Below are 27,300 nucleotides of genomic sequence, written 5' to 3'. Positions count from 1 at the left end.
GGAATCCCCTATTGGGATTCCCCACCTCCGTTTGCACCTCCTGACTGGCCGACAGCTCCCCGGCTCTTCTGGGAAGGTGACAGCTGGCCAGTGGCGCTTCTTGGCATTCTCCTGAACCTGAACCTGAACTTTTGCCGAACTTCCGGGCTTGGCATTCGGGAGAATGGCGAGAAGCGCCCCTGCTGTTTCGGAAGGTGACAGCCAGGCGACGGCGTTTCTCGGCATGCTCCCGAACCCAAACTTTTGCCGAACCTTTGGAAAAGTTCGGGTTTGGGTTCGGCATACCGAATTTCGCAAAGTTTGGTACGAACCCGAACTTTGCGATTTCGGTTCGCCCAACACTAATTATGGCCATTAACTCACAGAGCTTGTTGCTCAAGCTTCGAGCATTCGTGCACATTACCCTAAGAACATTATTATCATTATTAGTTTTCCCCTTATCATCAGCAACTACATCTATTTTATTTACAGCTCTCTTTTCATAAACTTCAAGCAACTGATTTATCATCATTGATCCGGGACAGAAATCATCCACGTCAGTTACATCTCTGTCCCCTTTACCTAGTTTAAATGCCTGTCCAAAAAAGTTCTGAACTCCTCACTGAGCACCTGGGTCCCTCTGTATGAACCTAGAACTTTCAATTAGTAAGAATAAGATGGAGCAGCCAAATCTATGTTAAACCCCTAATGAAATGTATGGTCTTTAAATGTATGGTCTTTTAAGCCCATCAAATTTTCACAGAAACTGGTTTTGAAAAGATTTTGACTACTAAGCCCATATAATATGAAAAATCAAAATTAAGTTAAGAAAGCCCATAACTTTGTATTGAGAATCTAGATTTGCATGTCCAGCTGGTCTAACTATAATCTAGTATCGTGTCATGCTACAGGTGAAACTTAAAAAATTAGAATGTCCATGTATATGCCATGTATATGATATAGACCAGTCTAAATAAATAAATGTACCCGTATATACTCGAGTATAAGCCGACCCGAGTATAAGCCGAGGCACCAATTTTTGCCACAAAAACTGGGAAAACGTATTGACCCGAGTATAAGCCGAGGTTAGAAAATGCAGTGGCTACTGGTAACTTATAAAAATGGAAAACAATAAAATTACATTAATTGAGACATGTTTTAGAATATTTATTTTAAAGAAAACCAGTAAACTAGCTCTGTAAATTTAAAAGAGGGTAAACAAATTAACAATATTAACAATAAATTAAAAAGTAAAAAAAGTAGCTCGATCAGCAACAAAGCTAAAACCTAAGAGTTAAAATCCTTCAAAACTGGATTCCTTCTCATCATTAATTGGATTTACATTATTGTTCTGTTTTTATATATGCTGTGAGCCACCCTGAGTCCTTGGAGAGGGATGGCATACAAATCCAATTAAATAAACAAACAAACAAACAAACAAATAAATAAGTGTATCCAAAGAAGAGCTTCAGCATTAGCTGCTGTGAGGTTATCAGCATAGAAAACCAAATAGATAGATAGATAGATAGATAGATAGATAGATAGATAGATAGATAGATAGACAGTAGATAGAAAGATAGATAGATAGATAGATAGATAGACAGTAGATAGAAAGATAGATAGACAGACAGACAGAAAAATAGATAGATAGAAAGATAGATAGACAGACAGACAGATAGAAAAATAGATAGATAGATAGATAGATAGACAGACAGACAGATAGATATAGATAGAAAGATAGATAGACAGACAGACAGACAGATAGAAAAATAGATAGATAGATAGAAATAGATACAGATAGATAGATAGATAGATAGATAGATAGATAGATAGATAGAAAAATAGATAGATAGATAGATAGATAGAAATAGATACAGATAGATAGATAGATAGATAGAAAAATAGATAAATAGAAAAATAGATAGATAGAAAGAAAGAAAGAAAAATAGATAGATAGATAGATAGAAATAGATACAGATAGATAGATAGATAGATAGATAGATAGACAGATAGATAGACAGACAGACAGACAGACAGATAGATATAGATAGAAAGATAGACAGACAGACAGATAGAAAAATAGATAGATAGATAGATAGATAGATAGATAGATAGAAATAGATACAGATAGATCGATAGATAGAAAGAAAAATAGATAGATAGAAAAATAGATAGATAGAAAGATAGAAAAATAGATAGATAGATAGAAATAGATACAGATAGATAGATAGATAGATAGATAGATAGACAGACAGACAGATAGATATAGATAGAAAGATAGACAGACAGACAGACAGATAGATATAGATAGAAAGATAGATAGACAGGCAGACAGACAGATAGAAAAATAGATAGATAGATAAATAGAAATAGATACAGATAGATAGATAGATAGATAGATAGAAAAATAGATAGATAGAAAGATAGACAGATAGAAAAAGAATTCCTGTCTAGCTCTGCCTCACAACACATTATTAGATCCTATCCAAGCAAGGACAGCAACTACCACAAAATACCATTTTTTAAACAGTTTAAATCCTTTCAAAGGAGGGGGAGGAGAATCTGACAGGCAGGGGGCCTTTTTAATCCAACTAAGGGCAATGCAGAGAGAGCAAGGAATAGTTACTGTAAACCTGTTGACAAATACACACAGGGAGTAAAAAAAAAAGCCACTGGGTTTCAGCAAGAGGTAGCTGGCTTTTTTCACGGTGGGGGGGAGAGGGGGCATGCACACACGCACACACACACACACACACACGACCTCACCAGAGGGGACAAAAGCTGGTGCCTCCTCGCTCTGGCTCAAGCAATGGCGCCCTCGTGTGGTGACTTTGTCAATGACCCGAGTATAAGCCGAGGTTGTGTTTTTCAGCCCATTTTTTGGGCTGAAAAACTCGGCTTATACTCGAGTATATACGGTATATGACACAGAGCAGGCTAAATAAATAACATTTGCTCCCAAATAGAAATATCCGGTGTAACCATTTCTTCCTGTTGCCTTGTCTTGTTTTGCCTTGGTATTTTATCGCCAACTGGGTTTCTCCCACTTCGGACTAGTTCACAAGAACCGGTAGCCACTCGCTGGTGCCATTACAATAATGTCACAAAACCGGATTGGTCAGTGCTGGTCCATGGGCTATAAAGATGGTTCTCGACTTATGACCAGGATTGATCCCAAACTTTCAGCTGTTAAGTGAGACATTTGTTAAGTGAGTTTTGACACATTTTACTACCTTTTTTTGGCCATTGTTGTTAACTGTATGTGATAAGTTATTAACATGGTCGTTAAATGAATTTGGCTTCAGCATTGATTTTGCTTTTCAAACGGTTGCAGTAGATGATCAGATTTATTTATTTATTTATTTAATTGGATTTGTATGCCGCCCCTCTCCGAGGACTCGAGGCAGCTCACAGCATTTACAAAAACGAGAACAATCATATAAATCCAATTAATACTACATTAAAAACAACCATTAAATTCTATTAAAAGAAAGTAAAACCTATCAAACCAATTATTCAACACTCATACTTGAAACATTCATTGATCAGGGGGAAGATGTAAATGTCCCAAGCCTGGCGGCAAAGATGAGTTTTTAAGCTCTTTTGGAAGGCAAGGAGGGTGGAGGCAGTGAGAATCTCTGGGGGGAGCTGATTCTAGAGGGTTCCCCTAGGTCCCACCAGCCGACATGGTTTGGTTAACGGGATCCTAAGGAGGCCAACTCTGTGGGATCTCACCGGTCGCTGGGATTCGTGCGGCAGAAGGCAGTCTCGGAGATAATCTGGTCCTATGCCATGAAGGGCTTTATATGAACTTGGGAGACAGCAGTGGTCATAAGTATGAACCAATTGCCAAACATCTCAATTTGATTACATGATCAAGGGATTGATACAAGTTTGAAAAGTGGTCATAAGTTCCTATTTTCAGTGCCATTGTAACTTTCAACAGTCACTAAATGAACTTTAAATGAAGCCTAATGACTACTTGTCCTATGTCTACCTAATCCTGTTTCCAATATTTTGAATTCTCCCATTACAGGAAGAATAAAAACTATAGCGATATGATACAATGGATATTTTAGAACCAAAAATGCAAAATTGGATTTAAAAGGAAGTCAGAAATTGTTCAGTTTCCGTGAAGCGTGTGCTTTCATATTTCATTGTATCTGATTTTGTACAAATTGGGAAACTGGTTACTTTAAACTGGGTGTCTATTTTTATTTTTATTTTGTTCCTAGTGTATATTTGGAAATTTAAAATAGAATATATTTGCTACTACCAAGTCCGTTCCTGAGGAAAGAAGAACTGTCTCTCTATATATATTAGGGCAGTGAATGTATTTCAGTACAGAATCTCTCTAATGTGAAGTCCCATTATCAGTAACAGTAATCCTCAACTTAAGACTGCAATTGAAGCCAGAATTACATTTGTAAGTTGTTGCAGTCCTAAATCGAGGCATCACATGGATTCCAGAAGGATGCAAACAGTGACAAATGTAAGGCAATTGCCGAGCATCTAATTGCAATTATGTAACCATAGATGTAGGGATACGCAGCCCCCATAACTCATAATATAAGTGGAGAGAGAGAGTTGGACTAAAAGTCGATTCCGCCCTAGGATGCCATGATGCCCTCTGTGCTTTGTGCCACAATGATGGTACTTCCCTGTTGTTCATGAACAGACAACTACCCACAGGAAATGCAGAGGCCAAAGGTCACCAAAAGAGTCAGCCACTGGCCTCCCCTAGACCCAGGTAGACATAGACAATGGCTATTGTTTACCTGTTGCCAAGGGAACCAGATTGTCAGTTGCCCTGATAAGCCCCTCCCCCCCAGAGCATTCTAACCGGGTGAAATCTAAGGATGGCAGCCAGAAAGTGCTGCAGGGTAAGTGTTGGTATCTCAAATGGGAGGAATCTGGCAGTAGGGGAGGAAGTTCATGCTTCCCAACTCTTTTAACATGTCTATTTTATTTCACAGAGATTTTGGAAATATTTGCGAAGAAGACTTTGCTGCTGCACAGGAGAAGAGGAGGTCATTCCCAGGTACCACCTCCCCCTTCTCCTTAAACCCTGGCCATGGTGGGACAACACCAGGATAGGGCAGCCAAAATTTTTACTAAGGCCATGGTTCCCAACGTGGGGCCCACGCCCTACAGGGGGGCAATTTGATTTTTAATGGGAGCGATTGGAACCTTGTTTAAACCAAGTTAATGGCCTTTTAGGCTTCCTTTGGCTGAGGAGTTCACTTTTGAATAGTAACAATTATATGTCAGGGGGGTCACAATTTTAGAGATGCTTAGGTGGGGTATGGTCAAAGAAAGGTTGGGAACCACTGTCCTAAGGGCATTGCGTGAGGGTGCAGATGGTCAGGATGAAGCCAGAGTCAGCACCCAGTTAAGGGTTTTTCAGTTGTTAGGAATCTTTGAATTATACTTTTTTCCATCTGTTTGCCAATCAGATATTTAAGAATTGCTACTAATCCATTTGAACACTTTTAATTATTCAATTTTTTCTAGTTTTTTTCTTACAATGCTTATAAACTCTTAGTTCTCATTATAAACCGTAGAACTATTTCTTTTTTTAATGGTAATTTCATTTTAGATTACAATTTGCAACAAAGTAACAATTTACAAAGTAGTGTATCTGTAGAGGAAGAAACTCTTAAAGTTAATTTCTAGGTTCATTGTTCAAAATATTTTTAGTATGTGCAATGTTAAAATATTTTGCTTCATTCTATATTTATAAATTGAGGGTGAGTGATTTTTTTATAATTGTAATATTTCATCTATTTTCCTTTAATGCCCAAATTTTAGACTTTTTAATTTTTTTATTTTTTAAATAATTCAAAATTATATTTTCCTATGAGAATGGGTCTTTATAATTAACTCCAAAATGTTATTTCAAATTTATCTGAACCCATAGCCATTTGAAACTTTTTAAAATAAAAAATTTAATACTCTTTCGCTATTTATTCCTTAAAGTTTGTCCTTCGTAACTTCTTTCAGTAAGGATTGAAGGAAACTTCTTCAGTTCTGTAGAACATATTGATTTGTTACTTTGTTGTAAAATTGTAATCTTAAATGAAATTACCATTAAAAAAAGAAATAGTTCTATGGATTATAACGAGAACTAAGAGTTTATAAGCATTGTAAGAAAAAACGAGAAAAAATTGAATAATTAAAAGTGTTCAAATGGATTAGTAGCAGCGGGAGAAGAATCCTCGTCCCAGCACCCTGAGAAGCGAAACGTTTTATTCACTCTGGGCAGTCGAGAGAAAGGAAAATCAGGACTTTATTTACTTTATTTAAAAGGTGCCACCAAATCCCCAGTGGCTCGCTGAGCGCAGTTGTCCATGAGCGGCTGTAGGAGAGCGGCGGTGGCAGGGGAGGGTCAGGAGGGAAATAAACTTGGACAATGGCAGCATCTCCGTTTGGATGGGCATGTGAGGGGGATGGCTGTTGCTTTGCAATTCTCTGCCTCTCATCGACAACTGCGGGAAAAAGCAATCACCTCCAGCGCTCCCACTCCAGCCTGTACTTTATTCATAAGGCAGTAAACCTGGACAATGAGGGAGTTTTCCAGCTGAAAGTGGTTGCTGCCCATCCCTAGGCACCGCTGAAGGTCTGCAGAGTCTGTAAGATCCTCTCCCCAAAATGACTTTCTGTGCATAGGGGCCTTCAGGGGCAAAAAGATGGGCAGGCTGACAGGCAAGGCTGAGAAAGGAGAGGCTCGGCTAGAGATGGATGTTTTTGACATGCCACCTTCTTCTTTTGGGCAGGACTGAAGGAGGAGGAAGAGGAGGAGAAGAGACACCTCCTGGAGTAAGTATGCTTCTGCAACGTGGCCAGTGGGTGGCCATTCCTCAAATCTGGGTGGGGAAAGGGTGGAAATCCCACTGGGGGGAACTTGGCCAGCCTAGAAAACTTAAGAAGAGCTCTTTGGATTTTTTTTACTTGCAGGTATCGATGGCTGGGGCTGCCAGGACCCCAAATACATCGAAGTCTGGCAGGGACCTGCCCTTCGTGGGGTGAGTGTCCTCTCATCCGAGGGACTCTGAAGCCCCCAAGAAGGTGGCTAGGAGTAAGGTTTACAAGAGGGGAGGCATCTCTACCCTCTGCCTCTACTTTGGCTAACAGAAGAATGACTCAGGCCCTTCGTTCTCTCCCCAGGATGGAGATCCCCAGAAGATGGACTCCAGGGCTCTCCTCTATTAAGGAACTGGTAAGGCCACTGGTAAGACCCCCTCCCCACTGTAATGGCAGACATCCTGCCAAGAAATTATGCCAATAGATTTAATATTTGCCTTCTTATTTCAGGAGCCACAAGATGAAGAAAATAGCCAGGGTTCAGGGTAGGTAAAAAAACGTGCAGAGGGGAGGCGTCTCTGCTTCTGCTGCTGCTGCTTGTGTCACAGGACAGGTGGCACAGGGCAGTCCCACTGGCAGGCCAAACCCCTTGTCAGGCCAGCTGGAAGGGCTCTTGGAGCGTCTACATGGCCACTTTTGCAAAATGGGCCATGGCTGATTTTGATCTTTGTCCCCTTTGTTTTCTTCCCCCAGAGACACCACCTATACGATCTGGCAGCGAGAGCCCTCGGAGGTAAGAAACCCTTGGCAGGGGGGCAGAGGGTGAGAGGGTTAGGGCGATGCCTTGACTCCTGATGGGAGGGGGAGAAATTATGGTAGATATCCTTCTAAGCTTAAGGCTTGTAAAGCTTTCTCCCCCTCCCATCAGGACTGAAGGCATCGCCCTAACCTTAAGGCTTGCTGTTGGACCCTAGGGCCTGATGCGCCCTCTCCTTTCTCAATCTTACTGGGACGCAGAAAGCTTAGGATTTAGCCTCCATATCTTCATTTGCAGGATTCGATGACAGCTCAAATGGGGTCAGGGAGCAGCCTGGACCTGGCCTCATTTTTGGGATCCTCCAGCCCTTGGGTAAGTAAGACAAAGTGTTCTCAGTTGGGGAGGGGTGGAGTCCCCCTAGTTAGTTCTCCTAACCTGACCGAGCTGTGCTGGAGCGTTCTGGGCAGCGGAGCAGGGGGACACCCGGCCCTTGGGAGATGGTACTTAGGTTAGCCACATGCCCCCAAGCTCTGGTGCCAATGGCTCCTTTGCCACAAATCAGCAGGGACTGGTGTCCTTAATGGAGAATGGGATTATTGTCGTCCACAGGATTCTCAGGACAGTTTCACTGATTTGGGCAGCCTGGACGAAGACACCCCGGACAGCTTGGAACGCCTCATCCAGGAATTAGAGGTATGTATTCTTTTTTTTTTTTAATAATTTTTATTTACATACAGTGGTACCTCGGTACTCGAACGCTTTGGTTCTCGTACATTTCGGATAACGAATAAAATTTTCAGCAAAAATTTGCTTCGGTATCTGAACCCACCCTTCCTGCAGCTTGGAGCTCTTATACAGCTCCTCGGCCCCCTGAAGCTGCTGGGATTGCAGCAGCCCCCACACTTCCTGCAGCTTGGAGTACCGAATTTATTTATCCCATTGGAAATAAAGAAAATAAATTTTATTGGTTCTCAGAGAGTTAACAGGGGCTGGGAACCAATTAAATCCATTTCCATTATTTCCTATGGGATAAATAAATTCGGTACTCGACCAAATCGGTTCTCGACCACACTTTTGGAACGAATTGTGGTCGAGTACCGTGATACCACTGTGTATATAATAAGACAATAACGACAAACAGTACGTTTACATAAAATACAGAGAACAGAAAAAACAAGCAAGAGATATATTTCTTCTCTTCTCCTGTAGTAGAGACTGTTGACAGCGTCCTCTCTTTAAAAAAAAAAAAAAATTCTTGGCGGTGTTAAGACCAGTGGTTTGAGTTGTATGTTGTTATAGTTGAACTCTTATGTCGTAAGTTCTTATCAAATAAACCAAGCAAAAAACTATATGGACTTTTTAAAAAAAGATTGTTCTTTAAGTTGTTTCTTTATCTCGTAGCACTATAAAGGGGTGTTCTTTTATTTAACCAAATGTAAAATTATTCCCATATTTGGTAGTATTTTGTTTTTTCTTTTTCTTTTAGTTCCATTGTTAGTTTATCTGCTTCAGCACAATCTAACATTTTTTTTATTAAATTCCTTTCATTTGGCATGTTTTCATTCTTCCAAAATTGTGCGATAGCTATTCTCGTTGATGTTATTAGATGTTGTATTAGGTAATAATGTTCCTTATTCATCTGATTTTCAATAATGCCAAGCAAAAATATTTCAGGTTTCATTTCTAGTTCAATCTTAGTTATTTCCTTTATCCATTTCTGAAGTTTCTGCCAGATTCCTTTAACTTGTCTGCAGGTTCACCACATATGAAAATATGAACCTTGTTTCTCACCACACTTCCAACAGTTAGGCTTGAGGTTGGTGTACATTTTTGCTAGCCTTTCAGGGGGCACATGCCACCTATAAAACATTTTTATTGCATTTTCTTTGTATGCGGTGGATTTTGTGATTTTGTAATTGGTATGCCATATTTTTTCCCATTGGTCCAATTGTATTGTGTGACCTATATTCTTTGCCCAAGCAATCATATTCCCTTTTACTATTTCTTCCACGTTTTGGTGTTCTTGGAGTATTTTGTAAATGTTTCTTGTGGGGTCCTGATAAGATTTTATCTAATGGAGTGTAGTTTTTCTGTATTCCATATTTCTTTATGTCTACATGGAATCTAGATGATATTTGGTGATAACACCACCAATCCACTTTTATTCCTTCTTCATTTAGCTGTGTTCGTGTTTTTAATTTTGAGTCTTTATCTAATAAGTGTGAATAGTTTAATAGTTTTTGTCGACTTATAGTGTTTGGGTAAATTATTGCTTCTATGCTTGAGAACCATAGTGGTATTTTAAAATAATGTTGCTTCCTAATTAAGTTCCAGTTGTCTATTAATGACTTCCTTATCAGATGGTGTTTAAAATATGAGTGTGTAGTAGATTTGCTGTCCCAAATGAAACTGTGCCATCCGGACTGGATATCATATCCTTCCAAAGCTAGTAGTCTTGTATTTTGAAGTTTAACCCATGTTAGGGCTGCTGCTCGGTAATAGAGTTTGAAGTCGGGTAAGCCAAGTCCGCCTTGCATAGGGCTATCTTGTGTCCATTTAAGTCTAATTCTGGTCTCTTTTTTTCCCATATAAATTTGGATATTAATTTGTCTAATTTTTTTTTAAAAAGGTTCCTTCTAATTTAATTGGGATTGTTTGGAAGTAATATAGAAATTTGGGTAATATGGTCATTTTTATTGTGGCAATTCTTCCTAGTAATGAGATTGGTAATTTAGAATGGGATCATTGTCGTCCACAGGATTCTCCAGAGAACAGTCCGGCGAATTTGGGCAGCCTGGAAGGAAACACCCCGGACAGCTTGGAGCGCCTCCTCCAGGAGTTAGAGGTATGTATTCTACCCTCTTCAGGGATCAATGCCTTGCTTTGAGAAGCTCAATGAAGCAATGAGCTATGCTGTGCAGGGCCACCCAATCAGACAGGTCCTAGTGGGGGATGCTGGCACAATGTGGTCTACTGGAGAAGGAAATGGCAGCCTTCTCCAGTATCCTTAGTAAGAAAACCCCAAGAAAAGCATCAAAACAATGCCAGAAGACGAGCCCCTCAGATAGGAAGGAGTCCAATATGCTACATGGGAAGAGCAGAGGGCAAGTACAGAAAGAGAAAACTGGTACTAACAACAGCCTTTCCTTCCTTCCCCAGGAGCTGCAACAGAAGGAGGAAGAACCAGCTCCAGCCACCTCCAGAGGTGAGTTGGTAGTTGGCTGGGAAAAGCCTGCAGGGAATGCGGAACTCCAAAAGACTGCGCTATGTAGTAATGGGCAGGACCCAGAATGGTTGGAAACGCTATTCCGGCAGCGGCAATGGAGTGCATAGTCTCGCTCCACTGCCGCCGGTCTTGCAGGCGCAATGCACGCACAACCTAAGCAATTCTGGCAGCTAAAATCACTTGGGTTTTGATTCCATGCGTGCACAGAATTTTTTTATGACCATCCGTAAGCAAGTCATTGTGATTATTAAGCAAAACAAGTGGTCGTAAGTGCAAATCCGTTTTAACCAGTGGGCGGTTTTGCCATTGGCAAAAAGTGTTGCAAATGTGATGACATGACCATGGGCCATTGCAAGCCGTCATAAATGCAAGTTTGGCTGCCAGGCACACAAAATGCAATCATCTGACCATGCGATAACTGAGTACATTATAATTTTGAATGGCTATTAAACTGGTTGTAAATCAGAGACGACCTACACCAGGAAAGGAACCTACACCTTGGAAAAAAATAAAGTATAATCCCCAAAAGGGATAAATCTGAAAGAGGTTCATAAGAATACAAACATTTAATTCTTTGTGTTTACAACTCTGTAGAATGAAGAAAAATAAAAGAGCAAGACCTAGAATAATGATTAATTTTTTAATAAATCTAAAGGACAGGTTTTTTTAAAAAAAATAAAAGATTGCCCTTTTTAATAAAGGACAGATATGGTTACTATAAATTTATAGCTACCTTTTCTAGCATCGGCTTCTCTGGATGTTTTTAATTCTAGTTAACATAATTCTTAATCAACCTGATTGTGGGTTGTTAAAACCATTGTCTTTCCTAACACAATTTTCCTTATCTCCCATTCAGCAGTGGAAGAAGCTTTTGATTGCTTTTCGGAACTGTCAGTCAATGATAGCCCGCCTCTGCCTTTTCATGTTTTCATAGGTATATAAAGACCACTGAGGCCAGAAGTGGCTTTATCCTTGGCTTTGAGGTATGTATGACTAACCTGAGTTGCTTTCCTAACCCCCCCCCCCCCGAAATGTGGTTTAAAGTTGGTCTTTCTGTTTTGTTTTTAAGTGACTCTGCAAAGCAAAACGAATAATTTAAGGGCGATCCGGAAGGGACCTCCGCATTGCGGCAATTGGAGCGAACACCCGCCCACCCTCCGCTATCAACAGTGTGTCATAAGGAGGTCGCCTTTGGGGCCGAATAGGAATTTTTTGCGGCCTCCTCTTTAGAGGCGGCCGTTTTTTCGCCTATTCCACACTGACGGTGCGGACTGGATTGGTTAGGGGGTGTGGCGCATTTAGTTATTTAGGAATTTCCGCCCCGTTAGTTTGGCTCTGCAGGTCCTTAGTTTGTTTTGAATTAAATATTCAAAGTTACGTATTTAAATTTATTTAAAGTTATTTAAATTTATGCTAATTAATAAATGACCCTTAATTAATCCACAATATATGTCTCAGCGTCTTTACTCCGCCTCCGGGGGGCAATTATATATAAGACAGCCCTAAACATGTCTTTTTCAAAGCCTGCAGTGAAGAAAAAAGGTTGGTGATGAGCACGTGTCTGATTTGCACAAAGAATTTACAATTTGAAATGTCATTACACAACTAAACATGCTGAGGAGTATCAGATCCAGGGGCTTGTTGTTGTGAGCCGCCCCGAGTTTGCGGAGAGGGGCGGCATATAAATCCAATAAATCTAATCTAATCTAAATCTTAAAGCACAGATTTCAGGCTTCTTTAGAGGAAATGGAATATGGGGAATATGGGGATGTGCTCTACTTCACCGAGGTACGTTGGCTCAGCAGGGGAAACATATTGAAGAGATTTTTTGAGTAGAGAGCGGAAGTGGAGAAAGATGGGATTGCTATTCCTGCGCCAAGTGATACAAAATGGCTTATGGACTTAGCTTTTTTTGTTGATATCAATACATGAGCTTACTGTACTGAACAAAAAGTTACAAGGCCAGGGGCAACTTGTCAGTGCTGCCTATGACAATGTGAGAGCATTCTCTACAAAACGTATGTTATGGAAAGCCCAGCTTTCTCAGACAAACATTTGCCATTTCCCAGCATGCAAGGCACTCATGGATGCAGGCACACCATTCAGTGGTGAGGAGTATGTGGATGTCATTTTGAAGCTACGGGAGGAATTTGATCACACATTTGCAGACTTCAAGACGCACAGAGCAACATTTCAAATTTTTGGGAACCCCTTCTCCTTTGATGTGCAGGATACCCCTCCTGTGCTTCAAATGGCGCTCATTGACCTGCAGTGCAACTCTGAACTCAAAGCCAAGTTCAGGGAGGTGAGTGGAAAAGCAGACAAGCTCGGGCAATTTTTGACAGAATCGCCCCCCCAGCTTCCCTGAGCTTTCCCAAATGTTCAAGTGGACCATGTGTCTTTTTGGGAGCACATACTTGTGCGAAAAGCTCTTCTCTACCTTGAACTTCAATAAATCCTGTTATGTTTGTACTTTTAAATAAAGGTAACCGCTGATTGGCTTAAGTCGCGGCCAAGGGAAACCTTGTTGCGAAAGTTTAAAAAAGAGGAACTCACGTCTGTTTTCCCCGCGCAGATGCCCCATTTGCATTTTATTCTAAAACCCTTTCACCTGCAGAAAGGAATTACTCTCAATTAGATAAGGAGGCATTAGCTTTAGTTGCAGGCATTAAACTCTTCCATGGATATTTGTTTGGCCACTCTTTTACATTGATTACGGACCACAAGCCATTGTTAGGCATTTTAGCAGGAGATAAGCAGACCCCCACATTTCTGTCTCCGAGAATGACCTGTTGGACGATCTTTTTAGATGCTTATAATTATGTATTTAAGCACAGGGAGGGGGAAGGAAATTGGGCACGCAGACGTGTTAAGTAGGTGTCCTCAGGCAGAATTTGTACACGACCCAACCCCAGCGTCCAATGTATTGGTGATAGAAATGCAAGAAAACCCATTAATAACAGAAGCGGAAATAGCCAGAGAGACAGAAATAGACCCTGTGTTATCCCGAGTAAAGTAATGGGTACTTAAAGGGTGGCCGAAGGGGGGGGGGGAAATTCCAAAAGAGACATGCCAGGTATTCAAGAACAGACAAACTGAATATAAATGTATTAAGAGATTGCATATTGTGGGGTGACAGGGTGGTAATTCCTAAACAGCTGCAGAAGAAAGCATTGAAATTGTTACACCAGGGTCACCCAGGCATGGTAAAGATGAAAGCCTGGCCAGGAGCCACCTTTGGTGGCCAGGTTTAGACCAGGACATAGAAACCTGGGTAGCCACATGTCACCCATGCCAACAAACTCGCCCAAACCCACCAAAGACCAAACCAACGGAGTGGGAGACACCAAAGGGACCATGGTCCCGCATACACATAGACTTCGCAGGACCTCTAGCGGGACAATCATTCCTCATTGTGGTCGAAGCATACTCCAAGCGGCTGGAGGTTGTTTTATTGACCTCAACTACAACAGCAGGTACAATAAAGGGGCTGCGGAGACTTTTCTTAACACATGGACTACCGGATGTGCTCGTCTCAGACAACGGTCCACAACTAACCTCCAGGCAAATGGAGGTCTTCCTGGCCGAAAGGGGGATCCAACATGCATTAATATCTCCCCATTTCCCGGCCGCTAGTGGCCGGGTTGAACGCATGGTGAGGTTAACAAAAGAAGCCCTGCACCGGTCAGCACCTGGAGAATGGCAACAGCAGCTGGACGAATTCCTATTAGTCCAGCACATCACCCCGTCGGCCAGCACAAACAAAAGTCCAGCAGAACTTCTCATGGGGAGGTAACTCCGTTCCCAGCTGGACAAATTCACCCAGAGTATTCCGAAAGGAAAGATAAGCATACAACGGAACCAGAACGGACTTTGAAAACGGGCGACCCAGTCTATGCAAAAGACTTTGACTCAAATTTCCGCTGGAGAGAGGGGACAATTGAATCGAAAACCGGCCCCAAATCATACACGATCCAACCGGCCAATGGGAAAATCTGGCGCAGACACATAGACCAAATCAGAAAATGACATCCAAGTGAGTTAACACAAAGTAACAATGACATTTTTCCCATAGATAAAACGCATGGGAATTACCAAAACCAACCAGACTACTCACCGCATCCTCTTCTGGCATCCAGCGGTGGCTGCCCTGGAACCCTGGCGGCTGGCGTTGGAAAGGCCACTTCTACGTCCATAGGGCAAGACAATCTTTACCAGGACGGAGAAGCACAGGACCCAGCCGACCAGGAGGACAACTCCCTGCAAACTGAACTGCGCAGGTCTGGGCGAGTCAGCAAGCCACCAATCAGGTTACAAGACTATGTCACATATTTAAATGATTGACAGTTTGTTCAACCTATGGGGGAAAGGGTGTTATGTTTGTACTTTTAAATAAAGGTAACCGCTGATTGGCTTAAGTCGCAGCCAAGGGAAACCTTGGCGCGAAAGTTTAAAAAAGAGGAACTCACGGCTGTTTTCCCCACGCCAGCAAGGTATATAAGGCGTGGCTTTAGCCGGTAGCCAGCAGTCACTTCCTACCTGCGAGCTGGTCACTTCAACTGTTCCTGATTGCCAATAAAGAGCTGTTAACCTTCCTCGGCCTCCAGCTTCTCATTTAACAAATCCAAGTACAGATCCAGACTTACTGGTGAGCATCTTCAAGCCCTATGGAGGGTCTCAACTGCTTCCTCCCTTAAACCAAATGTGGCTTAGTTATGCAAGAGTAAGAGCTGCCAGATCTCTAGCAGCAAGAAGTAGGGAGAAGAAGCCACGTTCAAAACAGTTCATGTTCAATGTTCCATTCATGTTCAGAAAGTTAAGTATTAAAGAACTATTAATACAGACATTTGAATCTCAATAATACTAATTACATTTCTCTAGTCAGCAACTACAGTATATGTGGTTTCTTCAGTCTTCTATATCTGCTGTATTATTATTGTTGTTGTTGTTGTTGTTATCATTTTCATTTTATTTATTTATTACTGATTTATTTTTATTTTTCTTATGAATTTGTTAATTTATTTTTATTTTTTAACATAAAACAAGATGAAAAAATAAAGACATTTGATAACATTGGAATATTTTTGTAAGAGCTTTTTTGGGGGAAAACCTGATGTGGCCCAGCCTCACCCAGCCTCTACCTCCAGCGGCCCCCAGGTAAATTGAATTTGAGACCCCTGGTTTAAAACAATGCCTTGAGGTAGGACCAAATGTCTATACATCTATAATAATTTAAAACAAATGTTAACCTAGAACTTTCAGATAAATAAGAATAAGATGGAGCAGCCACATCTATGTTAAACTCCTAATGAAATGTATGGTCTTTTAAGCCCATCAAATTTCCCTAAAAAAAAATGATTTTTAAAAGATTTTGACTTCTAAGCCCATATAATATGAAAAATCAAAATTAAGTTAAGAAAGTCCATAATTTTGTATTGAGAATCTGGATTTGCATGTCCAGCTGGTCTAACTAATCTAGCATCATGTGATGCTGCAGGTGAAACTTGAAAAATTAGAATATCCATGTATATGCCATGTAAGAAGCCGATTATCTAGGTCCCCAGCAGTCGGGTTTCAGGGCCGGTTACAGCACAGAAACCGCTTTGGTCGCGTTGATGGATGATCTCTGGCGGGCCCGGGACAGGGGTTTATCCTCTGTCCTGGTGCTCCTTGACCTCTCAGCGGCTTTCGATACCATCGACCATGGTATCCTTCTGCGCCGGCTGGAGGGGTTGGGAGTGGGAGGCACTGTCCTTCAGTGGTTCTCCTCCTACCTCTCTGGCCGGTCGCAGTCGGTGTTAGTGGGGGGCCAGAGGTCGACTCCTAGGTTTCTCCCTTGTGGGGTGCCTCAGGGGTCGGTCCTCTCCCCCCTGCTATTCAACATCTACATGAAACCGCTGGGCGAGATCATCCAAGGACATGGGGTGAGGTATCATCAATATGCGGATGATACCCAGCTTTACATCTCCACCCCATGCCCAGTCAACGAAGCGGTGGAAGTGATGTGCCGGTGCCTGGAGGCTGTTGGGGCCTGGATGGGTGTCAACAGACTCAAGCTCAACCCGGATAAGACGGAGTGGCTGTGGGTTTTGCCTCCCAAGGACAATCCCATCTGTCCGTCCATCACCCTGGGGGGGGAATTATTGACCCCCTCAGAGAGGGTCCGCAACTTGGGCGTCCTCCTCGATCCACAGCTCACATTAGAACAACATCTTTCAGCTGTGGCGAGGGGGGCGTTTGCCCAGGTTCGCCTGGTGCACCAGTTGCGGCCCTATCTGGACCGGGACTCATTGCTCACAGTCACTCATGCCCTCATCACCTCGAGGTTCGACTACTGTAATGCTCTCTACATGGGGCTACCTTTGAAAAGTGTTCGGAAACTTCAGATCGTGCAAAATGCAGCTGCGAGAGCAGTCATGGGCCTACCTAGGTATGCCCATGTTTCACCATCACTCCGCAGTCTGCATTGGTTGCCGATCAATTTCCGGTCACAATTCAAAGTGTTGGTTATGACCTTTAAAGCCCTTCATGGCATCGGACCAGATTATCTCCGAGACCGCCTCCTGCCGCACGAATCCCAGCGACCGATCAGGTCCCACAGAGTGGGCCTTCTCCGGGTCCCGTCAACTAAACAATGTCGGTTGGCGGGCCCCAGGGGAAGAGCCTTCTCTGTGGCGGCCCCGGCCCTCTGGAACCAACTCCCCCCGGAGATTAGAACTGCCCCTACTCTTCCTGCCTTCCGTAAACTCCTTAAAACCCACCTTTGCCGTCAGGCATGGGGGAACTAAAACATCTCCCCCTGGGCATGTTTACTTTATGCATGGTATGTCTGTGTGTGTGACTGTTAGCATATGGGGTTTTTTAAATATTTAAATATTTTATATCTGTTTGATTGCTTATGATTTGTTTTTTACATGTTGTGAGCCGCCCCGAGTCTTCGGAGAGGGGCGGCATACAAATCTAAGTAATAAATAAAATAAATAAATAAATATGAGATAGACCAGTCTAAATAAATAAAATTTGCTCCCAAATGGAAATATCTGGTGTAATCATTCCTTCCTGTTGCCTTGCTTTTTTTTGCCTTGGTATTTTATCGCCACCATAAACCTACTCATAGTTAATTATGGGCTTTTGTGTTTGTGTGTCTCTCTTCACTGCAAAAAGTGTACAAACCAGAGGTGGGTTTCTCCCAGTTCGTACTGGCTCACAAGAACCGGTACCCACCCGCTGGTGCCGTCATGATAATGTCACAAAACTGGATTGGTCAGTGCCGGTCCATGGGCACCACCATCTTTAAAAATAAAATAAAAATTCCCACCACATTTTAAAAATGTTTTTCCTCCTGAGCATGTGCAGAAGCCAAGTTCCTGTACTGTGCATATGGAGGCCATCTTTTTTTTTTTTTGGCTTTGGGGTTTTTGGGGGGGAGGGGATTTTTTTCTTACTGTGCATGTGTGCCCACGAAGAACTGGCCCTCCCACGAAGCGCACCCATGCGAACCAGCAGCGAGGGAAGTTGGAACCTACCCCTGATGCAAACCATTGAAAACACTGGCTCTCTCATCCTGGGCGGAATTACAGGAGGACAAACAGCATGGACCACATCTCAACATCTCTCATCTCAGGCCTGATTTGGAGGCCTTGTGTTGGGAAAGGCCATTTCCTATTACCCAAAAATTCAGTGAATGCTGATTGGCTCTTATCACCATCAATCAATAACACAGGGGTCCTCCTTCCTGTTTATATTCTTGGAGGGAAGAGAAGTTGGAAATTTGGGAGCTGGGAGTGGAAGGACAGACGGGAGGGAAAGCCTGGAATCTTAGCCCTAGGAAAGCTACTATGAGTTATAGAGGTGGTTCTCAACCTATGACCAGAATTGAACCCAAACTTTCAGTTCTTACCTGAGACATTTGTTAAGTGAGTTTTGCCCCATTTTACTATGGTTTTTTTTGCCATTGTTGTTAACTGTAGGTGATAAGTTAGGGGCTTGAGCAAGTTTGCTAGCTCAAGAGCTACATTGAAATGCTTCTTGACAAAAGTTGGAGGTATTGAGTCTGCCACAGGAAGAGTGAACTGCTTCTGAATGTCATCAATGAACAGCTGAGGACCTGGAATAAGGGCCACTGTCTGGACTTGTTCAGCAATATATGGAATGGGAAGTAGAAGCTTTGTTTCCAGTTCCTGTGATAGGAGGCGTGGCCAGGCCAGAGGCCTTCTGGAGAAGTGATTTAAATAAGGCTGGTGGGAAAAGGCCTGCAGGAGTAGGCTGCTCTATTGGTAAAGCTTCATCAGCAGAGAGGGCCTCATCCTGACACTCTGCCTCTTCCATTGCTGAGGCTTGGCTCTCATTATCTGAGGTAGCTGAATAATTATGATCCTCTAATCCTCCAAAGTTTTGTGTTGCAAAGAAGGCTGGTTCAGCAGAGGCTGGGCCTGGTTTTGTGGGTGACTAGAGCAATCTCCCGTAATCACCATGTAGAGTGGAAAAACAGCCATTTGCTGAAAAGCAGCCATACACTGTTGTATAGTATTGGGCAATAATATTTTGAATATTGTTAGGATCCAATATTGGTGGCTGGGCTGTTTGCACAGTCCTTGGTTGTTGCCCTACCTGAATGCCAGGTGTAGTAGGCAAGGCTGTTATATTACTAACTAGCAGTAGTAACTGTGAAGCAGTTGCCATAGGTGGATTATTGGATCCAAAGGCTGAAGCCACCTGAGTGGGGGCACTTGCTGAGCTGGGGCTTTAAAACCTGCCTCCCACCAAACATTTGTGTAAATTAGAGACACACTCTCATAATCCAAAGCTGACTGACGTTGCTTGTTGAAGTTGAGGAAAAGTGAGGTGGTAAAGATGACAACTTTTCCACATTATTGTCAGGCTTGTGCACTCGTTCACGCTTTTTGTCTCTCCACTCTCCCGCTCTGGGTGACAACAGGCAAAGAAGCCTTCCGCTCAGAATGTGATGCCTTTGCTTTTGTTGTTGTTGTTTTGTTTTGTTCTCCTTGCATGGCATCGGCTGCTGGGAAATCTCCTGTGAATCCGCCGTACAGACTCTCCTCAGCCCAATAAGCGAGGGAATCTGCTGACAGGATGGATAACACAGTCTGAAGCCATTGTTTTTGGAGGTTTTTTTTTTGGGGGGGGGGGTTTGGCACGGCTGCAAGCCCCAGCGCCTGTAAGATGGTGGACGTGAGCGGGAAATTTAAAATCTGGTGATTGGAGCAATCTCTGGTAATCACCTTGTAGAGCGGAAAAACAAATACCAGCTAGAAGATAGTATAAAATGATCGGGCAAGCCCTTTGTGATCAGCATGGCTGGATTACTGTCCTGAGCTGACTTTGAGAAATACAGTCTGTGACAAGCGGTCCGGTTACTGAGGTAAAATATTGCAGCCAAGTTAAAAATACAGTAAATTAAGATAATAGCAGAAGAAAGTCTTGTAGTTAGTTAAATTTTCTTTTCTACCTATTAATCAGCAGTCAGGAATGTATTTATTTATTTATGTATTTAATTGTTTAATTCATTTGTTTATTTAATTTATTTTATGTATTTATGTATTTATTTGTTTATTTGTTTATTGGATTTGTATGCCGCCCCTCTCCGTAGACTCGGGGCGGCTAACAACAATGATAAAAACAACAGGTAACAATCCAATCCAATACTATCTCAGTTCCCCCATGCCTGACGGCAGAGGTGGGTTTTAAGAAGTTTACGAAAGGCGAGGAGGGTGGGGGCAATTCTAATCTCTGGGGGGAGTTGGTTCCAGGAATTCACGTCCTTCCTCATGGAGGACTGAGTGACAAACTGGAGATATTACATCTTAAGCAGATATGTATATCATGCTATTTTGATTGACAGGTTCAGTCCTCAATGTGATTGGACAAGGAAAACCCTATCTGAAGTCTGACTCTAATTATCATGGAGAATTGTATGGCGCCCCTCTCCAAAGACTCGGAGCGGCTCACAACATACAATATGCAGACAAGAAATCCAATATTAAAAACAGTATTTAAAACCCTTATAATAAAAAAACAATCATACAACCCACATAAACCATACATAAATCATAACTGAGGGGAATATTAATTTCCCCAAGCCTGGCGACATAGGTGGCTTTTCAGGAGCTTACAAAAGGCAAGGTGGGTGGGGGCAGTCCTGATCTCCGGGGGGAGTTGATTCCAGACGGCCGGGGCCACCACAGAGAAGGCTCTTCCCTGGGTCCTGCCAGATGGCATTGCTTAGTCGACGGGACCCAGAGTAGGCCAACTCTGCGGGACCTAATCGTCCACTGGAATTCGTGCAGCAGAAGGCGGTCCCGGAGGTAGTCTGGTCTGGTGCCATGTAGGGCTTTATAGGTCATAACAAACACTTTGAATTGTGACCAGAAACTGATTGGCAGCCAGTGCAAGCGGTGGAGTATTGATGAAACATGGGCGTACCTAGGGAAGCCCATGACTGCTCTCGCAGCCGCATTCTGCACGATCTGAAGTTTCCCAACACTTTTCAAAGGTAGACCCATGTAGAGAGCATTGCAGTAGTCGAACCTCGAGGTGATGAGGGCATGGGTGACTGTGAGCAATGACTCCCTGTCCAAATAGGGCCGCAACTGGTGCACCAGGCGAACCTGGGCAAACGCCCTCCTCGCCACAGCTGAAAGATGGTGCTCTAATATTAGCTGTGGATCAAGGAGGACACCCAAGTTGCGAACCATCTCTGAGAGGGTCAATAATCCCCCCCCCATGGTAATGGACACACTGATGGAATTGTCCTTGGGAGGCAAAACCTACAGCCACTCCATCTTGTCAGGGTTGTTCCTTTTTTCAGTGCCATTGTAACTTTCAACAGTCACTAAATGAATTCTAAATGAATCCTAATGACTACTTGTCCTAGGTCTACCCAATCCTATTTCTAATATTTTGAATCCTCCCATGGCAGGAAGAAAAAAAAATATAGTTATATCAAACAATGAATATTTTAGAACTAAAAATGCAAACTTGGATTTAAAAGAAAGTAAGAAATAGTTGGGTTTCCATGAAGCATGTGGTTTCATATTTCATTGTTTCTGACTTTGTACAAATTGTGAAACTGGTTACTTTGAACTGGATGTCTGTTTTTGTTTTTATTTTGTTCCTACGGTATATTTGGAAATTTAAAATAGAATATATTTGCTACTATCAAACCCATTCCTGAAGAAAGAAGAAATGTCTATATTTATTAGGGCAGTGAATGCTTCAAAATTTATTTGGAAGATATTTCAGTACAGCATTTCTCTAATGTGAAGTCACATTATCAGTAAGAGTGGTCCTTGTAAGTTGTTGCAGTCCTAAATCGAGGCATCACATGGATTCCAGAATGTTGCAAACAGTGACAAATGTAAGGCAATGGCCGAGCATCCAAATGTCGTCATGTAACCATAGAGGTAGGGATATGCAGCCACCATAACTCATAAAATAAGTGGAGGGAGAGAGTTGGACTAAAAGTCGCTTCCGCCATAGGATGCCATGATTCCCTCTGTGCTTTGTGCCACAATGATGGTGCTTCTCTGTTGTTCATGAACAGACAACTACCCACAGAAAACGTAGAGGCCAAATGTCACCAAAAGAGTCAGCCACCGGCCACCCATAGACCCAGATGAGCTGCCCTCCTTGTGTAGGCATAGAGAATGACCATTGTTTACCTGGATGTTGACAGTTGCCCTGAAAAGCCACTACCCGGAGCTTAGCTGCCCATTCTCACTGGGTGAAGTCTCTAGACTGCTACCTTTGACGATGGCAGTGTGAAAGTGGTTTAGGGTAAGTGTGGCTATCTCAAATGCAAAGAATCTGGCAGTAGGGGAGAAAGTTCATGCTTCCCAACTCTTCTGCCATGTCTTTTTTTCTTCACAGAGAATTTGGAAATATTTCCAGAGAATTTTTTGCTGCGCAGGAGAAGAGGAAGAGATTGCCAGGTACCAGCTCCCCCTTCTCCTTAAACCCTGGCCATGGTGGGACACCACCAGTATAGGGCAGCCAAAATTTTTACTAAGCCACCTCCAGCGCTCCCACTCCAGCCTGTGCTTTATTTATAAGGCAGTAAACCTGGACAATGAGGGAGTTTTCCAGCTGCTGAGAATCGGAATAGCCATCCCCCTCACACGCCCATACAAAGGCCCACGATTACTTACTGGCCTCCAGTGCTCCTCGAGTTCGAAATCCTCGAAACTGTAAAAATAAAGTTTCGTAAAAAGGGGCAAGCCAAGGCCACAAGGGCAGCCACAGAAGAATCTGAAGCAAGGCAAGCAAAGATAGGAACCACCACAATCAAAGCTTCCCCATAGACCATTCTGTGAGACCTCCACTCTCTATATAGGGAGAGACGAAGTGGGCAGGTTGATTGGAGAACCAGCAAAACAGCAAACTGCTGGCTCGGCAATCACTCCCAGAGCAAGCTCAGATATTTTTTTTTTTAAAAAATAAAAATTAAATTAAATTTTAAAAATGTAAAGTCACTTCCCCAGGATTACCGGATCTGTAATTCCGGAAGTGACTGCCACTGGTCAGATGAAGCTATGCACGCAGATTCATTTTTACTGGTAGAACGGCCTTCCACCCCGTGGTGGTTGCTGCCCATCCCTAGGCACCACTGAAGGTCTGCAGAGTCTGTAAGATCCTCTCCCCAAAATGGTTTTCATGCAGAGGGGCCTTCAGGGGCAAAAAGATGGGCAGGCTGATAGGCCAGGCTGAGAAAGGAGAGGCTCAGCTAGAGATGGATGTTTTTGACATGCCACCTTCTTCTTTTGGGCAGGACTGAAGGAGGAGGAGGAGGAGGGAAGACACTTCCTGGAGTAAGTACGGTTCCGCAACGTGGCCAGTGGGTGGCCATTCCTCAAATCTGGGTGGGGGAAGGGTGGAAATCCCACTGGGGGGAACTTGGCCAGCCTAAAAACTGAAGCAAAGCTCTTTGGATTTTTTTTACTTGCAGGTATCGATGGCTGGGGCTGCCAGGACCCCAAATGGATTAAAGTCTGGCAGGGACCTGGCCTTTGTGGGGTGAGTGTCCTCTCATCCGAGGGACTCTGAAGCCCTCAACAAGGTGGCTAGGAGTAAAGTTTACAAGCGGGGAGGCATCTCTACCCTCTGCCTCTACTTTGGCTAACAGAAGAATGACTCAGGCCCTTCGTTCTCTCCCCAGTATGGAGATCCCAAGAAGGTGGACTCCAGGGCTCTCCTCTATTAAGGAACTGGTAAGGCCACTGGTAAGACCCCCTCCCCACTCTAATGGCAGACATCCTGCCAAGAAATTATGCCAATAGATATAATATTTGCCTTCTTATTTCAGGAGCCACAAGATGGAGAAAACAGCCAGGGTTCAGGGTAGGTAAAAAAACGTGCAGAGGGGAGGCGTCTCTGCTTCTGCTGCTGCTGCTTGTGTCAAAAGACAGGTGGCACAGGGCAGTCCCACTGGCAGGCCAAACCCCTTGTCAGGCCAGCTGGAAGGGCTCTTGGAGCCTCCACATGGCCACTTTTGCAAAATGGGCCATGGCTGCTTTTGATCTTTGTCCCCTTTGTTTTCTTCCCCCAGAGAGACGACCTATAGTATTTGGCGGCGAGAGCCCTCGGAGGTAAGAAACCTTTGGCAGGTGGGCAGAGGGTTAGCGTTAGGGTTTCGGCGATGCCTTGACTCCTGATGGGAGGGGGGGAAATTATGGTAGATAGCCTTCTAAGCTTAAGGCTTGCAAAAGCTTTCTCCTCCTCCATTAATCTATCAATTTGATATGCGTCCCTATAATACTCCAAGCTTGGAGTATTGGATATGGATATGTGTCCCTATAATACTCCAACCATGGGTAGAATTAGAGAAAGAAATTAATGATATTAAGAATCAGGAATTATTATTCAGGAAATGGAATAAGATAGAAATAAATAGATTAATAGACCCTACTAAAGCGATCATAGAGAGTTGGATGAAATGGCAAGATAAATACCCGGCCAACGGATTAACCGTCGGCCGGAGTTGCCTCAGGGGCGGGGGAGGCGATGAGGCAGCATTTCAGCTGCGAACTTCCGGTTTCGGCAAAACCGGAAGTTCGGGTTTTGGCAGCGCGCCAATCAGAGCGCGCTGCCTGCAGCTTGAGGCGGGCCAGCAGATCGCCCTATTTAAAGGGCGATCTGCAAAAGCGGCTCCCATTGCAGTTTCTGTTTGCAAACAAACAGTTTGCAAACAGGCTTCTTGACTGTGGCAATCGGCGGCGGCTGCAGCGGATCGCCTTCAGCGAGGACGGGGCCTATCGAGGCCTCGACAGGTTTCGAGTCAAGGGCTTGCTGCCCCTGACTCTTTTCTGTATTCTTTGGCAGCGGAGGGTAGGGTAGCCTACTCTCCCGGGGGGTGGGGACAGGTGGCAGTCGGGCCCAAAGACCTCACCCGGTGGCATTTGTGATTCTGGGGCTTTTGCCTCTGAGTCTGGGATTGGGATTTTGATTATTTGCTTGGGGAACTTTTAATTTGTCTGGGAAAGGCAGGTGCCAGGGGTTTAAGGGGGTGTAATAGGCCTCTTCCCCTGGGGGGGTGGTAAGCTAGCCCACCCACCCCAGCCTAGGACCCTCTGCAGGGTGACGACCCCCTCCCCCCCCCCTTTTTTCATTAGTGAGGGGCACAGGGGTTTTTTGGGGTTTTTGGGCCAAGGGGCCTTGTTTTGGGGGTGCTGGGATTAGGTGGGCTGAACTAGGTTTCCCTACGGTCCCTGGGCTCCCTTAGGTGGCCACGCCTTGGTGAGTTTTTGTTTTTGGGGTTTTTTCCCTTGGTGGGCTTTGCCCCAGTGTTTTTAGGACCTCTATACCTCCCATCCGGGGGGCTAGGGGAATAGGCCCATTTTTGGGGGCTTGATTTTATATTTGGGTTTGTGCTGGGGTGGCCTGTTTAGTATGGGCCCCAGGAAGCGTGTAGCCAAGCAGGCTCCACAGGGCCCTCGCCCTAGAAGGGCCAGGGTCCCCTCTTTCAAGGCTAGGGAGGCTGGGGCTGTAGTTCCTACCCCCCAAGCGCCACCCCCGCCTGCCGCCCAGGCCCCTCAGGGCCAGGGAGCGGTGGTATCTGCTCAAGCTTTTTCTGCTCTCTTAGATCGCCTGGACCGCATGGACGCCCGCTGGGAAGCCGCCTTCGGGGCACGCGGGGGATCCGGGCCCTCCGCAGCGTTGGGGGCCCCTCCGGCTACTGCGCATGCGCAAGAAGCTCCGGACCAGATCGACCCTGTGGTGCGGGATGCCAGTTCTGCAGCGGGGGGCCCTGGGGTCCCATTGGATGGCAGGGGTGAGTCTCTTTCCATCGCACCCACACCGGTGGTTCAGGGGTTACCCACCTTAACCCCCCCGGCAGGAACGGCCGGCGTGGGCCCTCCTTTGAGGTCCAGCATGCCTGTGGTCTGCTCCCAGGTCTGGGGGGCCGACCGCACCGCCGGCTTTGGCTCCAGCCGGGGCGCCAGTGGTGACCACGGGATCTTTGATTGGTACGACTGGGGTGACAGGGGTCCAGGTAGCCCCCACGGGGGTGGGTGGTTCTGTGGTTCTGCCTGGATTGGCCAGTCTGCCGGCGGCCGTATCTTCGGTGGGGTTGGCAAATAACAGTGTGGCCACCTCGACTGACCCCATGGCGGCTGCCATGGGGGCGCTTCCTGCGGGCCTTCCCTCGACCCCTTTGGGGTACCATTTACACCCCTCAATCAGAGATAAGATTTGGAGGGGGGAATACATTGATCTCTACACCCTTTTAAATAGGGAAGTTCCCAAAAAAGAAAGGGATGAGGAGGCCCGTACCGATCGGGCCAAAAAGGTCAAGGTACCTAGGTCATTCAGGTCTTGGCTTTACGCCTTTTTGACATACGCCACCGTTATCATACAGAAGGAGCCGGGCAGGGCCACTGCGCTCCTTAAATACATTGACCTCATTGCCATGGCGCACTTCGAGGTCCAAGGGGATGCCTGGCAGACCTATGACGAGGCATTCCGAATGAGGGTGGCGTTTGACCCTTCTCTGCCCTGGGATCGGGAAGTTCCCGATCTATGGTTTCAGGCCACCCGCAAGAGCGGGTCGGGCCAAAGGACCGATAGTGGTCATTTGATGGAGGAGGAGCCGGCTGCGCCCCGCACGGTTGCGGGGCAGGGTGTTCGAACCACCCCGCTTTGTTTTGAGTACGGCGCCAACGGCTCTTGCGCTCGCTCCTCCTGTAAGTTCCGGCATGCCTGCGGGAAGTGCGGGGGTTCCCACGCCACGCACATGTGCCCGCGTCCCGGGAGGAACAGGAACGGCGGGGGACAAGAACAAGCCCGCCGTTCCTGCGCCTCAAGGGCCCCAGTCCGGTCAGGCTTAAGCCCCTGGCTGAGCTCTTGCGGGGATATCGCCCACCCGAAAGGGCGGCTGCTATCCTGCGGGGCTTTAGTGAAGGCTTTAGAATTCCGTATCAGGGTCCCCGTAGGGCCTTTATGGCTAAGAATTTGAGGGGGCCAGAGAAGACTTGCTGGTATGGCAGACTTTCCTGGCCCATTTTAATGGGATCTCCTT

General features: G+C 44.6%; 1 pseudogene; it reads left to right on the top strand.

Annotated features, from left to right (window-relative positions):
- LOC139159540 (perilipin-3-like) overlaps nt 1-27,300 on the top strand; it is a 252,743-nt pseudogene that overhangs the window by 114,091 nt on the left and 111,352 nt on the right.

Source organism: Erythrolamprus reginae, chromosome 2 (genome assembly GCF_031021105.1).
Source record: "Erythrolamprus reginae isolate rEryReg1 chromosome 2, rEryReg1.hap1, whole genome shotgun sequence".
NCBI classification, from domain to species: domain Eukaryota; kingdom Metazoa; phylum Chordata; class Lepidosauria; order Squamata; family Dipsadidae; genus Erythrolamprus; species Erythrolamprus reginae.
Note: the sequence above shows the minus strand (reverse complement) of the source record. Positions and strands in the feature narration are given on the sequence as shown.